The 13,343-nt window shown below is 50.0% G+C and overlaps 1 protein-coding gene across 1 annotated transcript in view; it reads left to right on the top strand.

Annotated features, from left to right (window-relative positions):
- Positions 1–13,343, top strand: part of LOC124270790 (sorting nexin-25-like) — a 43,560-nt gene that overhangs the window by 20,068 nt on the left and 10,149 nt on the right.

Below are 13,343 nucleotides of genomic sequence, written 5' to 3'. Positions count from 1 at the left end.
CTGAGGTCTATGCCTGCATGAGAAGCTGGTTCAGGTAGGAGGGCTTTACCTGACAGAAATATGTATGATGTACTGAGGCCTATGCCTGCATGATAAGCTGGTTCAGGTAGGAGGGCTTTACCTGACAGAAATATGTATGATGTACTGAGGTCTATGCCTTCATGATAAGCTGGTTCAGGTAGGAGGGCTTTACCTGACAGAAATATGTATGATGTACTGAGGTCTACGCCCTGCATGAGAAGCTGGTTCAGGTAGGAGGGCTTTACCTGACAGAAATATGTATGATGTACTGAGGTCTACGCCCTGCATGAGAAGCTGGTTCAGGTAGGAGGGCTTTACCTGACAGAAATATGTATGATGTACCGAGGTCTACGCCCTGCATGATAAGCTGGTTCAGGTAGGAGGGCTTTACCTGACAGAAATATGTATGATGTACTGAGGTCTATGCCTGCATGATAAGCTGGTTCAGGTAGGAGGGCTTTACCTGACAGAAATATGTATGATGTACTGAGGTCTACGCCTGCATGAGAAGCTGGTTCAGGTAGCAGGGCTTTACCTGACAGAAATATGTATGATGTACTGAGGTCTACGCCCTGCATGAGAAGCTGGTTCAGGTAGGAGGGCTTTACCTGACAGAAATATGTATGATGTACTGAGGTCTATGCCTGCATGATAAGCTGGTTGAGGTTGGAGGGCTTTACCTGACAGAAATATGTATGATGTACTGAGGTCTACGCCCTGCATGAGAAGCTGGTTCAGGTAGGAGGGCTTTACCTGACAGAAATATGTATGATGTACTGAGGTCTATGCCTGCATGATAAGCTGGTTGAGGTAGGAGGGCTTTACCTGACAGAAATATGTATGACGTACTGAGGTCTATGCCTGCATGATAAGCTGGTTCAGGTAGGAGGGCTTTACCTGACAGAAATATGTATGATGTACTGAGGTCTATGCCTGCATGAGAAGCTGGTTCAGGTAGGAGGGCTTTACCTGACAGAAATATGTATGATGTACTGAGGTCTACGCCCTGCATGATAAGCTGGTTCAGGTAGGAGGGCTTTACCTGACAGAAATATGTATGATGTACTGAGGTCTATGCCTGCATGATAAGCTGGTTCAGGTAGGAGGGCTTTACCTGACAGAAATATGTATGACGCACTGAGGTCTATGCCTGCATGAGAAGCTGGTTCAGGTAGGAGGGGCTTTACCTGACAGAAATATGTATGATGTACTTGAGGTCTATGCCTGCATGATAAGCTGGTTCAGGTAGGAGGGCTTTACCTGACAGAAATATGTATGATGTACTGAGGTCTATGCCTGCATGATAAGCTGGTTGAGGTAGCAGGGCTTTACCTGACAGAAATATGTATGATGTACTGAGGCTCTATGCCTGCATGATAAGCTGGTTGAGGTAGGGAGGGCTTTACCTGACAGAAATATGTATGATGTACTGAGGTCTACGCATGATAAGCTGGTTCAGGTAGGAGGGCTTTACCTGACAGAAATATGTATGATGTACTGAGGTCTATGCCTGCATGATAAGCTGGTTCAGGTAGGAGGGCTTTACCTGACAGAAATATGTATGATGTACTGAGGTCTACGCCCTGCATGAGAAGCTGGTTCAGGTAGGAGGGCTTTACCTGACAGAAATATGTATGATGTACTGAGGTCTATGCCTGCATGATAAGCTGGTTGAGGTTGGAGGGCTTTACCTGACAGAAATATGTATGATGTACTGAGGTCTACGCCCTGCATGAGAAGCTGGTTCAGGTAGGAGGGCTTTACCTGACAGAAATATGTATGATGTACTGAGGTCTATGCCTGCATGATAAGCTGGTTGAGGTAGGAGGGCTTTACCTGACAGAAATATGTATGACGTACTGAGGTCTATGCCTGCATGATAAGCTGGTTCAGGTAGGAGGGCTTTACCTGACAGAAATATGTATGATGTACTGAGGTCTATGCCTGCATGAGAAGCTGGTTCAGGTAGGAGGGCTTTACCTGACAGAAATATGTATGATGTACTGAGGTCTACGCCCTGCATGATAAGCTGGTTCAGGTAGGAGGGCTTTACCTGACAGAAATATGTATGATGTACTGAGGTCTATGCCTGCATGATAAGCTGGTTCAGGTAGGAGGGCTTTACCTGACAGAAATATGTATGACGTACTGAGGTCTATGCCTGCATGAGAAGCTGGTTCAGGTAGGAGGGCTTTACCTGACAGAAATATGTATGATGTACTGAGGTCTATGCCTGCATGATAAGCTGGTTCAGGTAGGAGGGCTTTACCTGACAGAAATATGTATGATGTACTGAGGTCTATGCCTGCATGATAAGCTGGTTGAGGTAGCAGGGCTTTACCTGACAGAAATATGTATGATGTACTGAGGTCTATGCCTGCATGATAAGCTGGTTGAGGTAGGAGGGCTTTACCTGACAGAAATATGTATGATGTACTGAGGTCTACGCCTGCATGATAAGCTGGTTCAGGTAGGAGGGCTTTACCTGACAGAAATATGTATGATGTACTGAGGTCTATGCCTGCATGATAAGCTGGTTCAGGTAGGAGGGCTTTACCTGACAGAAATATGTATGATGTACTGAGGTCTACGCCTGCATGATAAGCTGGTTCAGGTAGGAGGGCTTTACCTGACAGAAATATGTATGATGTACTGAGGTCTACGCCTGCATGAGAAGCTGGTTCATGTAGGATAGCTTCATCTTACAGAAGTATGTATTCAATGACAGGCAGAGGCAGGCTGTGCTTAAGGGTTTATGGAAATCCTCTCTCTGGGGTTAAATAAATGAGTAATATCTGTTGATGTTGAAAAGAATTTCCTGGAAAGCATTTTGAGGACAATGCTCAGTGGAAATTCCAGAAGCTCATGAGTGTTGGTATTATGTGAGTTATGGCACGTTGAAAATCTTTGTATCATTTTGAAAACATTCATTTGCACATGTCTTTAAGAGTACTTTTATTCTAACTTTGATCATTTGATCAGGTATTAAAAATACTTAAAAATATTATTTTTCCTTATCCTGACTCATGCTACTTGCTTGTCTTCTTCTTCTTGCGAACACAGTGGAACACTTGTATCTCCCAATTGAAGTTCCCTTCAATGTAAAATCACTAATTAGTACTCACCACGAGTTATCTGTCCCCTCAAAAGCGCGGGAACGAGGGCGCCACCTCCTGCCATGTGCCTTACTCTCTCGTTCTTCAGCCAGTGAGCAGGACCTGAGAGCGCCTGTGTCTCCCTACACATTATGTCCTTTATTTATATTTAGTTGTTTACCTCTTATAATCATCTATAGAGATGTAACTAGTATCCTTCTACATGATACATTGATATTTATTCGTGTTTCTACTGTTTATTCCACGGTTCGCCCGTGTTTTGCTCTCTGGAGTGCGTTAATGAAAATCTGCACTGTTTGTAAATTCACGTTTCTCTGCTGCTGATCCGCATTTAATATGCCCTAGTTGTACTACTGCCATGCTCTACTGTTTGACGTTGCAATTATTGTATTAAATTATCAAATTCTGCCTTTGATAAATATTTATTTTGCGTCTTGAGACTCGCAGCAGATAGATCACGGAAACAGACTTCAGTCATGGCTAATAGATCAGAGTCTGATATACCCTGTCAACTGTTGGCGGACGACCCCCTACCATCTGGTGTTCCGCTTGAGTTACCCTCGGGGCAGAAGCGTGGGACGCAGTCCGCTATCTCAAGAAGCCACCTGCATCCCAGGACATCCCGTCGTCCCAGTCTAAGACCAGGAGAGCTTCCACGCACGTCGTCTGGCGTCGCTCCGCGCACCCCCAGGGCTACATCTTTGTCGAATGTGAAACCCTACGAAGACTACTAAAATTTTCATCTGACATTCTTCCTGTTTCAGAATTAGGCTTATATGATGGCGATCTACCGATCATCATTCCAGATGTGCGGCATAAGAAGCTGACCAGTATCGCCACCGTCACCCTCAGCGCGATATCAACACGCGCAGCTAGAGAAGCCTACACTGGCGGCAGAGAATCTACCTGAGGGTCCCGTGGCTACCATAGAGAGGGCAGCGTCTACATCAGCATGAACCGTCCCAGACGACCTGGTCAACAGATTATGATGCTGATGGAAGATCGATACGGTTTACAGAGACCTCAGAGCCGCGGGGCCCAGAGCCCACCCCACTTACAGTCTTGTAGGGCCCCAGAGCCCGTTTGCTTGACTTCACGTAGGGCCCCAGAGCCCACAGACGCGCCTCCACGAAGGGCAACCCAGCCCGTGTCGAAGCCTTCGCGAAGGGCGTCCCAGTCGCCTCCCACGGACCTAGATCCTCACCAGTTGCGAAGGCTTCCGGGAGGAGGAGTGCTTCACCAAGCTCAGACCCTGAAGAACACAGGGGGTGGATCTCACAAGCAAGCTCCTATCTAATGATTCAGACTCTGACTCAGACTCGATACCTTCACGAAGGCCTTCACGAAGGTTAAGTGGCTCAAGTCATCTTCATCCAGAAGATCTATAAAGGATTCACCAGAGCTTCACTGGAAGCCACCAGCGTTTGCCAAGGAAGTCTCCACAAAGGTCTCCCTATACAAGCCCTTTCGTCAGTCCGGTTCACCACATTCTTCTGCGTCGATCCTCATATAGATCTAGGACTCCACCTCACTCTATTATCTGTGATCCGGCGTCAGAAGAGGAAGAGGGTATCGTATTCTCGGATGCAGAAATATGTATGATGTACTGAGGTCTATGCCTGCATGATAAGCTGGTTGAGGTAGGAGGGCTTTACCTGACAGAAATATGTATGATGTACTGAGGTCTATGCCTGCATGATAAGCTGGTTCAGGTAGGAGGGCTTTACCTGACAGAAATATGTATGATGTACTGAGGTCTATGCCTGCATGATAAGCTGGTTCAGGTAGGAGGGCTTTACCTGACAGAAATATGTATGATGTACTGAGGTCTACTGCATGATAAGCTGGTTCAGGTAGGAGGGCTTTACCCGACAGAAATATGTATGATGTACTGAGGTTCACGCCTGCATGAGAAGCTGGTTCATGTAGGATAGCTTCATCTACAGAAGTATGTATTCAATGACAGGCAGAGGCAGGCTGTGCTTAAGGGTTTATGGAAATCCTCTCTCTGGGGTTAAATAAATGAGTAATATCTGTTGATGTTGAAAAGAATTTCCTGGAAAGCATTTTGAGGACAATGCTCAGTGGAAATTCCAGAAGCTCATGAGTGTTGGTATTATGTGAGTTATGGCACGTTGAAAATCTTTGTATCATTTTGAAAACATTCATTTGCACATGTCTTTAAGAGTACTTTTATTCTAACTTTGATCATTTGATCAGGTATTAAAAATACTTAAAAATATTATTTTTCCTTATCCTGACTCATGCTACTTGCTTGTCTTCTTCTTCTTGCGAACACAGTGGAACACTTGTATCTCCCAATTGAAGTTCCCTTCAATGTAAAATCACTAATTAGTACTCACCACGAGTTATCTGTCCCTCAAAAGCTGGGGGAGGGAGGCCACCTCCCTGCCATGTGCCTTACTCTCTCTTCTTCAGCCAGTGAGCAGGACGTGAGAGCGCCTGTGTCTCCCTACACATTATGTCCTTTATTTATATTTAGTTGTTTACCTCTTATAATCATCTATAGAGATGTAACTAGTATCCTTCTACATGATACATTGATATTTATTCGTGTTTCTACTGTTTTATTCACGGTTCGCCGTGTTTGCTCTGTAGATTGCGTTAATGAAAATCTGCACTGTTTGTAAATTACGTTTCTCTGCTGCTGATCCGCATTTAATATGCCCTAGTTGTACTACGCCATGCTCTACTGTTTGACGTTGCAATTATTGTATTAAATTATCAAATTCTGCCTTTGATAAATATTTATTTTGCGTCTTGAGACTCGCAGCAGATAGATCACGGAAACAGACTTCAGTCATGGCTAATAGATCAGAGTCTGATATACCCTGTCAACTGTTGGCGGACGACCCCCTACCATCTGGTGTTCCGCTTGAGTTACCCTCGGGGCAGAAGCGTGGGACGCAGTCCGCTATCTCCAAGAAGCGACCTGCATCCCAGGACATCCCGTCGTCCCAGTCTAAGACCAGGAGAGCTTCCACGTCGTCACAACGTACGCTCCGCACCCCCAGGGCTACATCTTTGTCGAATGTGAAACCTACGAAGACTACTAAAAAATTTTCATCTGACATTCTTCCTGTTTCAGAATTAGGCTTATATGATGACGATCTACCGATCATCATTCCAGATGTACGGCATAAGAAGCGACCAGTATCGGCTACCGTCACCTCAGCGCATATCAACACGCAGCTAGAGAAGCCTACACTGACGGCAGAGAATCTACCTGAGGGTCCCGTCGCTACCATAGAGAGGGCAGCGTCTACATCAGCGCAGACCGTCCCAGACGACCTGGTCAACCAGATTATGATGCTGATGGAAGATCGATACGGTTTACAGAGACCTCAGAGCCGCGGGGCCCAGAGCCCACCCCACTTACAGTCTTGTAGGGCCCCAGAGCCCGTTTGCTTGACTTCGCGTAGGCCCCAGAGCCCACAGAGCGCCGCCTCCACGAAGGGGCAACCCAGCCCGTGATCGAAGCCTTCGAAGGACGCCCCAGTCCGCCTCCGAAGGACCTAGATCCTCACCAGTTCGAAAGGCTTCACGGAGGAGTGAGTATGCTTCACCAAGCTCAGACCCTGAAGAACACAGGGGTCGCTTCACAAGCAAGCTCCTATCTAATGATTCAGACTCTGACTCAGACTCGATACCTTCGAAGGCCTTCACGGTTAAGGTTAAAGGGCTCCAAGTCATCTTCATCCAGAAGATCTATAAAGGATTCACCGAGAGCTTCAATGAAGCCACCAGCTGTTGCAAGGAAGTCTCCACAAAGGTCTCCTATACAAGCCACTCGGTCAGTCCGCTCACCACATTCTTCTCGCCGATCCTCATATAGATCTAGGACTCCACCTCACTCTATTATCTGTGATCCGACGTCAGAAGAGGAAGAGGGTATCGTATTCTCGGATGCAGAAATTAGATACTGGATGGTGAATGGTTTGGAACTTTCCTCCCCGTCTAAGAACGAGAACTCAGCCCATACTTATTTGATGAAGGAAGATGATGCTGACACTATCTCCTTACCTCCTATTGACCCGATAGCAGCGGTTCCAGCTAATCTGGATGCAGCTTTTACCAAATCTACGAAGTTTCAGACAGCACATTTCCCGGTTTTCAACTGTAAGAAGTTTGCAGGCCACAATATGGACTCCTTTTTCAAGGCTCAAGATATTGATGAGAACTTTAAGTTAATCAGTGATGCCAAGTCCAGGAATTACAGAATAGACGACCGCAAGCTAGCCCAGTTGGATACCATTTCTAGGAGAATGTTTTTTGGACTGAATAGATCTAGAACTGTCAATGAAACTCTCCTCACCAAGTTCAAAGACTCGACAGATGAAGAAGATAGGATGATTTACTCGGCTCTACTCATGCAGAAAAGAGACCAACAGTTCCTAACAGATCACTTGTCAGCGCTTTCTGCAGCTACTACTATGGCTCGTCGTCAGGGTCTCCTAACCTCCTGTAATTGGGGTAATCATTCTTTTTTATATATTCCTCCGTGGGGTACTTATAAGCATTTAAATGTCCATTTAAATTCCCTACGACAGTTGTAACAATATTTGAATAAAATATTTACAAAACAAAAACTACGTTTTGTCTTGTGAGACCACCCTTACAGGGCCTTCCGGCCCCCTACAGCCAAGAGGAGGTAACTCTAGACCGTAACCTCGTACCTCACTTTCCATGCTGTCGCTTGTACCGACAAGACGTGGAGTCCATACCAGAAGGTTTTTCCTTTGCGACTAAGAGAGAGTTATGAGTGTTTCAGAAACTGCAACTGTATGTATGGTTCTCTTTTTCCCTGCATGGGCTTAATTGGAGGTTTTTTCTGAATTTTTCATTCATAATTTCTCGTTGTAACTTGGTACCTGTCAGCGATCGGCTCGCAGCTAGTGCGTGTCAAGATGGCGGACAGGTCCCTTGGCATAGCCTTCCTGTTCATTGGTTTCCCATGTGGTTTTCAATGTTACAGGTGGTTTTAGTGGTTTTTATTTGTATCTTTGTACGCAGTAGGGGATGTCTACTGCTCGCATTTTCTATATTACTAAAAACCGGTGAATTGTTAGTTATGCTACAGTATGTACTAGGTTGTCAACTGCATGCTACGTTTGTCGCGTGATTAGTTGTGTCAGCCCATGCGTCTTTTACATGTATTTGTATGTGGGTATAGGGTAGATTGCTGCACAGGTTTTTACTTGTTGCAGTTTAAACCTCTGCACTTCGCGGCCTTGCTGCAATTCCGATGCGGGATACCCACGAGGTCTGCTTACGCTTGTTTAGTGCAGAAGGAACATGAGGAAGAGGGGTGTGCGGCATGTGCCATGTTCGCCCCAAACCATTCGGCCCGCAGGCGGATAGACACGCTGTTTCACGACAACCTGCTTGGTGGGGGTGATCTCTGGGCACAGGATCCCCGTCCCAAGCCTCCCCAAAGTAAGGTCCACGGGGCCGCTTCCCACGAGCCGGCTCCCAAGAAAGCTAAGGCGACCAAGGCGGCCGTCTTCACGCACTCATGCCCCTTCTGCATCTCCTACTGCTTCGTCTCTGTACCGCCACCCCCTCTTGATTCAGCACCTGTAAAAGTGTTCCTGTTGATTCGCTTAACCGTTTTTCCAGGAGCAGATGTCGTCAGTCAAGTCCCTGATTGATACCGCGTTAGCGGGGTTCCGTAAGGAGCTCAGCCGCCGGGTCGTCGGCGGGGCTGACACCTCTGGGGGTTGGCTCGCGGCCGAGCCGACTCGGAGAACGCAGCGCCCCCCGGCGCTTGATCCTGGCTTCGGCCCTGGTGATGGCATGCCCTCGGCGTCTGGTGGCGACCTGGTTTTATGCGCTGGTCTGTCACAGGTGCCTGGTGCCGGCGATACAGGTTTGCCCCTGTCATTGCCTGGTGTCCCGACTGGCGGTCGCCCAGGCGCCGACCAGTTCGGGATACCTCGGCGCCTGGCAGCCAGTCTGGGTTGCCCGGAAGCCTGTTGCGCAGGTTCCTCTCGGCGACTTCGGCGACCTGGCGCGGGTTCCTCCGGGAGTGGCTTATGTTTTTCCCCTGGCTCCTCTTGACCTTTAATGAGTTTTCTGGTCTCTGCCTCTGGCGCCTCTCCTCGTTCTCTCAGGAGTCTGAGATTATGGCGGCCGAGGATTCTGCCAAGGTCGATATGGAGGAGGAGGAAGGGGCGGTGGAATCGGAGGCAGGTGTGCCGTACTCCTTTGCCTCGTCACTGCGGCAGGTTCGGGATAAGATCGCCGTCCTGCCGCAGGTGGCCCGTTCCCGGCCCCGCACCCGCGGAGTTTCGGCTCCGGGGGCGTTTCGACCTAACCGGTCGCAGAAGCACGCCTATGCATTCTCCCATCACTGGTCAGTGAGGTGGTGAATCCGGCTCCTGGCTGGTACTTTCCTTCTGCGTTTTGATTTGCCTGACGTCGGGCAGGCGGTACCAGTTAGGTGAGGAGGCGCTCTTGAACCACCAGTGGTGGACGAGTCGTCTTTGCCTCAGTCACGTTAGGAGGTCGTCGTCTTAAGTCCTCCTGGCCTCGACCAGGCAGGGCAGGCGCCTCCCCCTTCCGGTTAGTACGTCACTGCCGCTGAAGTCTGCCTACCGGTCATTCGAAGAATGTTACGGTGTTGCGCCCAGCAACTTAAAGTAGCCATCCATTCAGCCTACCTGTCTCGCGCTGCAGGGACAGCTGGTGGCCCACAGTGCTTGGCGGTGCCGATTCATCGGAGTCGGTGCTGTCAACAGCGGCAGTTAACAGACGTGCACACTCGCATCTGGCTCGGGAAAGCATTCGGTGCTGTGCCAGCCAGATGATGGGTGCCGCCATGGAGCTAACGCCCGCCTGTGGCTGTCTGTGGCGCTGGTATTCGCCCGCCACACAGCAAGCTCTACTGTCATTGCCCTATACCATGGGATCTTCCCTGTTCCCTGGGGCCTTGCAGGTGGTAAGGGAGGCCGGAGGCTGTCTCTACCTTTAAGGACTCAAAGCCTTTGTTAGAGCAGCCCTCCGCCCTCGCCATCGGTCCTCCCCGCTTCGCCCGCTAATTCTTCTGCCTCGGGCCCGAAGGATGTTGTTAAGTGGGCTGCCCCTTTGCAGTCCAAGCGAGCAGGCGCCGAGGGCAGGGGCAAGCCTGCTCCAGCGCCAGCAGTCTTTTAGCAAGGGGAAGCCAGCCCTGGCTTCCCACTGATTCATTCCCCAGAGCTCTTGTTGCCCCCCACTCACGCAAGCCGGAGACTTGCCGACGGTGGGGTGCACTGCCTCTTACCACCGCGTCCCTGTCGGCGTCGGCTGTCCCTATTCCTCCGGAGTGGGAGGCAGCCACCTCAAATCCCTGGGTCCTGTCCACGCTCAGGGATGGCCATTTGCCACAGTGGAAGCGATCCTCCGTCCTTCTCGGGTTCGCTGCACGCCTGTGCCGACTTCGACCAGGTTGGAAGCGGATGTCCTCCGATGCCGGTGTTCAGTCTTTACTGACCAAGGCGACCATCGAGGTGGTTCCTGTGAGTCAGCGAGAAGAGGGGTTTATTCCACCTACTTCTTCGCGGACCAAAAGGACGGAGGGTTCAGACCCATTCTGAATCTCAGAGGGCTGAACAAATTACTGGAGGTGCCGTCTTTCAGGATGGAGACACTCAGGTCAGTGATCTCCTCCGTCGGAGACAGGGATTGGCTTCGTCGCCAATCGATCTCAAAGACGATACCTCCATGTTCCAATGCACCCAATTCAAGAAGTACCTCCGTTCTCCTTCGACGGGACGTATACCAGTTTCACAGGCTCCCCTTCGGCATCTCCACGGGCCCAAGAGGTGTTCACCAAACTTATGCTAATCCCAGCTCAGTTAGCCAGGTCTCAGGGCAGGTGTTGTCACCCGCATCTGGGCGATTGGCTTCTACTGGACTTAGGGCCTCAGTTAAGCAGAGCCTCCACACTGTGCGTGCTGGATACTCTGGTGTCACTGGGCTGGATTATCAATCTCAAGAAATCAGACCTCGTTCGACGCAGGATCTGGATATTCTTGGGAGCCAGATTCAACACGGCGCTTAGGATTGTTTCCCTTGCTCGGACCGCATCGCCAGTTCCTCCAGTCCCCGTTCGTCCGTCTCAACATGGCTTCGGTTGCTCGGCAACATGGCGGCGACAGTGGACGCGGGTTTGGCGGCGCTGCTTGAGGATGTGACCAATTCAGCAAGCATTAGCTCAGCTGTGGTCCCACTCGCGGGGCTACGAGATTATGCTCATAACGCCAGAGTGGTTAATCCCTCACTTGCGATGGTGGGACGGACGCCGGAATTTGTCCAGGGGATCCCCCGACACCCTCACACCTTCCTCTCAGTTCAGACGGACGCCTCCCTCTCACCGGGTTGGGGGTCCTGGGCGAAGCACTCAGCCTCCGGCCTCTGGTCGGAGTGGAGGTCAGCCTACACATCAATGTGTTAGAACTGAGAGCAGTCCGCAAGGTGTTCGAGTGCTTCCGGTGTTGGTGCAGGGCCGTGTGGTTCGCCTAGAAATGGACAATCAAACGCCATGTCTTACATTCTCAAGCAAGGCGGCACAGTGTCTCCGCCGCCCCTTCAGGAGGCGTGCAGTTTCTACTGTGGTGCGATCAGTTCAACATTCGGTTTTGCCTGTTTATCTCCCGGGGTAGACAACGTCCGTGCAGATGCTCTCACGGCGATACTAGCCCCACACGAGTGGGATGCCGGGAGATATTCGGGATTATCTCCCAGTTGTTCGGTCGCTTCCAGGTGGATCTGTTTGCGTCTGGGGTGACGAACCAGATTCCTGTGTTTTGCTCCCGGATTCCGGATCCGGGTGCGTTAGCCAACGACGCCTTTCAGCTAGATTGGACGGACAGGGTACTGTGGGCATTCCCCCCGATACCACTGATTTCCAGGGTCCTGTCGCAGCTGACCGCACAACCAGCTCGGCTACTTGTGCTTCTGGCACCCCTTTGGTCGGCACAAAGCTGGTTTCCGGTAATTCTCAGGTTTCTGGCTCAGCCTCCTGTTCTATTACCTTTTCGACCGGACCTCCTATCCCAGAACGGGCGCCCCCCGAATCCCAGGATTCAGTGGGTGGCTTGGCCGCTATCAGGGATCGCCTCCATGCGAAATGAATTCCTGCACCAGTTGCAGACACAATTCTGGCTTCAGCGGAGGATTCGACAAACGTTCAATATGAGGATAGATGGGCCTGTTATTCGCTGGTGTGTCAACAACAGGGGATTCTTGATCCCTTTTCTACAGATTTAGTCTGTGTGTTAGAATTCCTCCAGTTCTCGGTTGCTGAAGCCGGTCTAGCGGCTTCCACTGTTCGGGATATTCCCACGGCTATTTCTGCGCGTTCATATACCTGTTGACGGTGCTCTCTTGGGGCAGCACCCTCTTGTACAGCTTTTAGCAGTGTGTGACCAGAATCCGTCCGGTTGTCCGACGGATTAGTCCCCGTGGGACTTGTCAATCGCTCTTGATTGGCTGTCCGGGTCCACTGTTTCACAATCTGTCGGCTCTTTCCTCCAGCTGTTGACGTGGAAGACGGCGTTTCTTGTGGCGGTGACTTCTGGCATGGTTGGCGATATTCACGCAATGTCGGCCGATCCCGCGCTTACTGTTTTTCACAAAGACAGAGTTAGCATTCGGCTGCCTGAGACTTACCGTATTAGAAGGATAGTCCCTTCCATGTGACGGCGCCTATTGAGCTCCCAGCTTTCACACAGCCTTCCCTGTCCGGTACCTCTCTAAGACGTGCTCACGTCTTAGATGTCCGTAAGACACTTCAGGCTTATATCAAACGAACAAGGGGTACCCATAAGGGTAACCAATTGTTTTGTTGTTATGGCGGGGTTCAGGCTGGTCTTCCGGCGACCAAGCAGACCATTTCTCGGTGGCTTGTCTCTGCCATACATATGAGTTATACTCAAACAGGGCGTATCCCGCCTGTTGGGTTGAAAGCTCATTCGGTTAGGGCAGTAGCTACATCGACAGCTTACGCTGCAGCCCTGCCCATTGAGGAGATCTGCTCCGCGGCTATTTGGAGCCGTCCGAGTACGTTCATCCGTCATTACCAACTTGACAGACTCTCCAGTGAGCGTGCTCGGTTCGGTCAGTCAGTTCTCTCCAGTGGGCATGGTTCCACCTCTCTAGCCGATTGAGCTTTCGAGGTTTTAAAAAATTATTGTGTGAACCATT

Source organism: Haliotis rubra, unplaced genomic scaffold (assembly GCF_003918875.1).
Source record: "Haliotis rubra isolate DU_JTF1 unplaced genomic scaffold, ASM391887v1 Scf155, whole genome shotgun sequence".
NCBI lineage: Eukaryota > Metazoa > Mollusca > Gastropoda > Lepetellida > Haliotidae > Haliotis > Haliotis rubra.
Note: the sequence above shows the minus strand (reverse complement) of the source record. Positions and strands in the feature narration are given on the sequence as shown.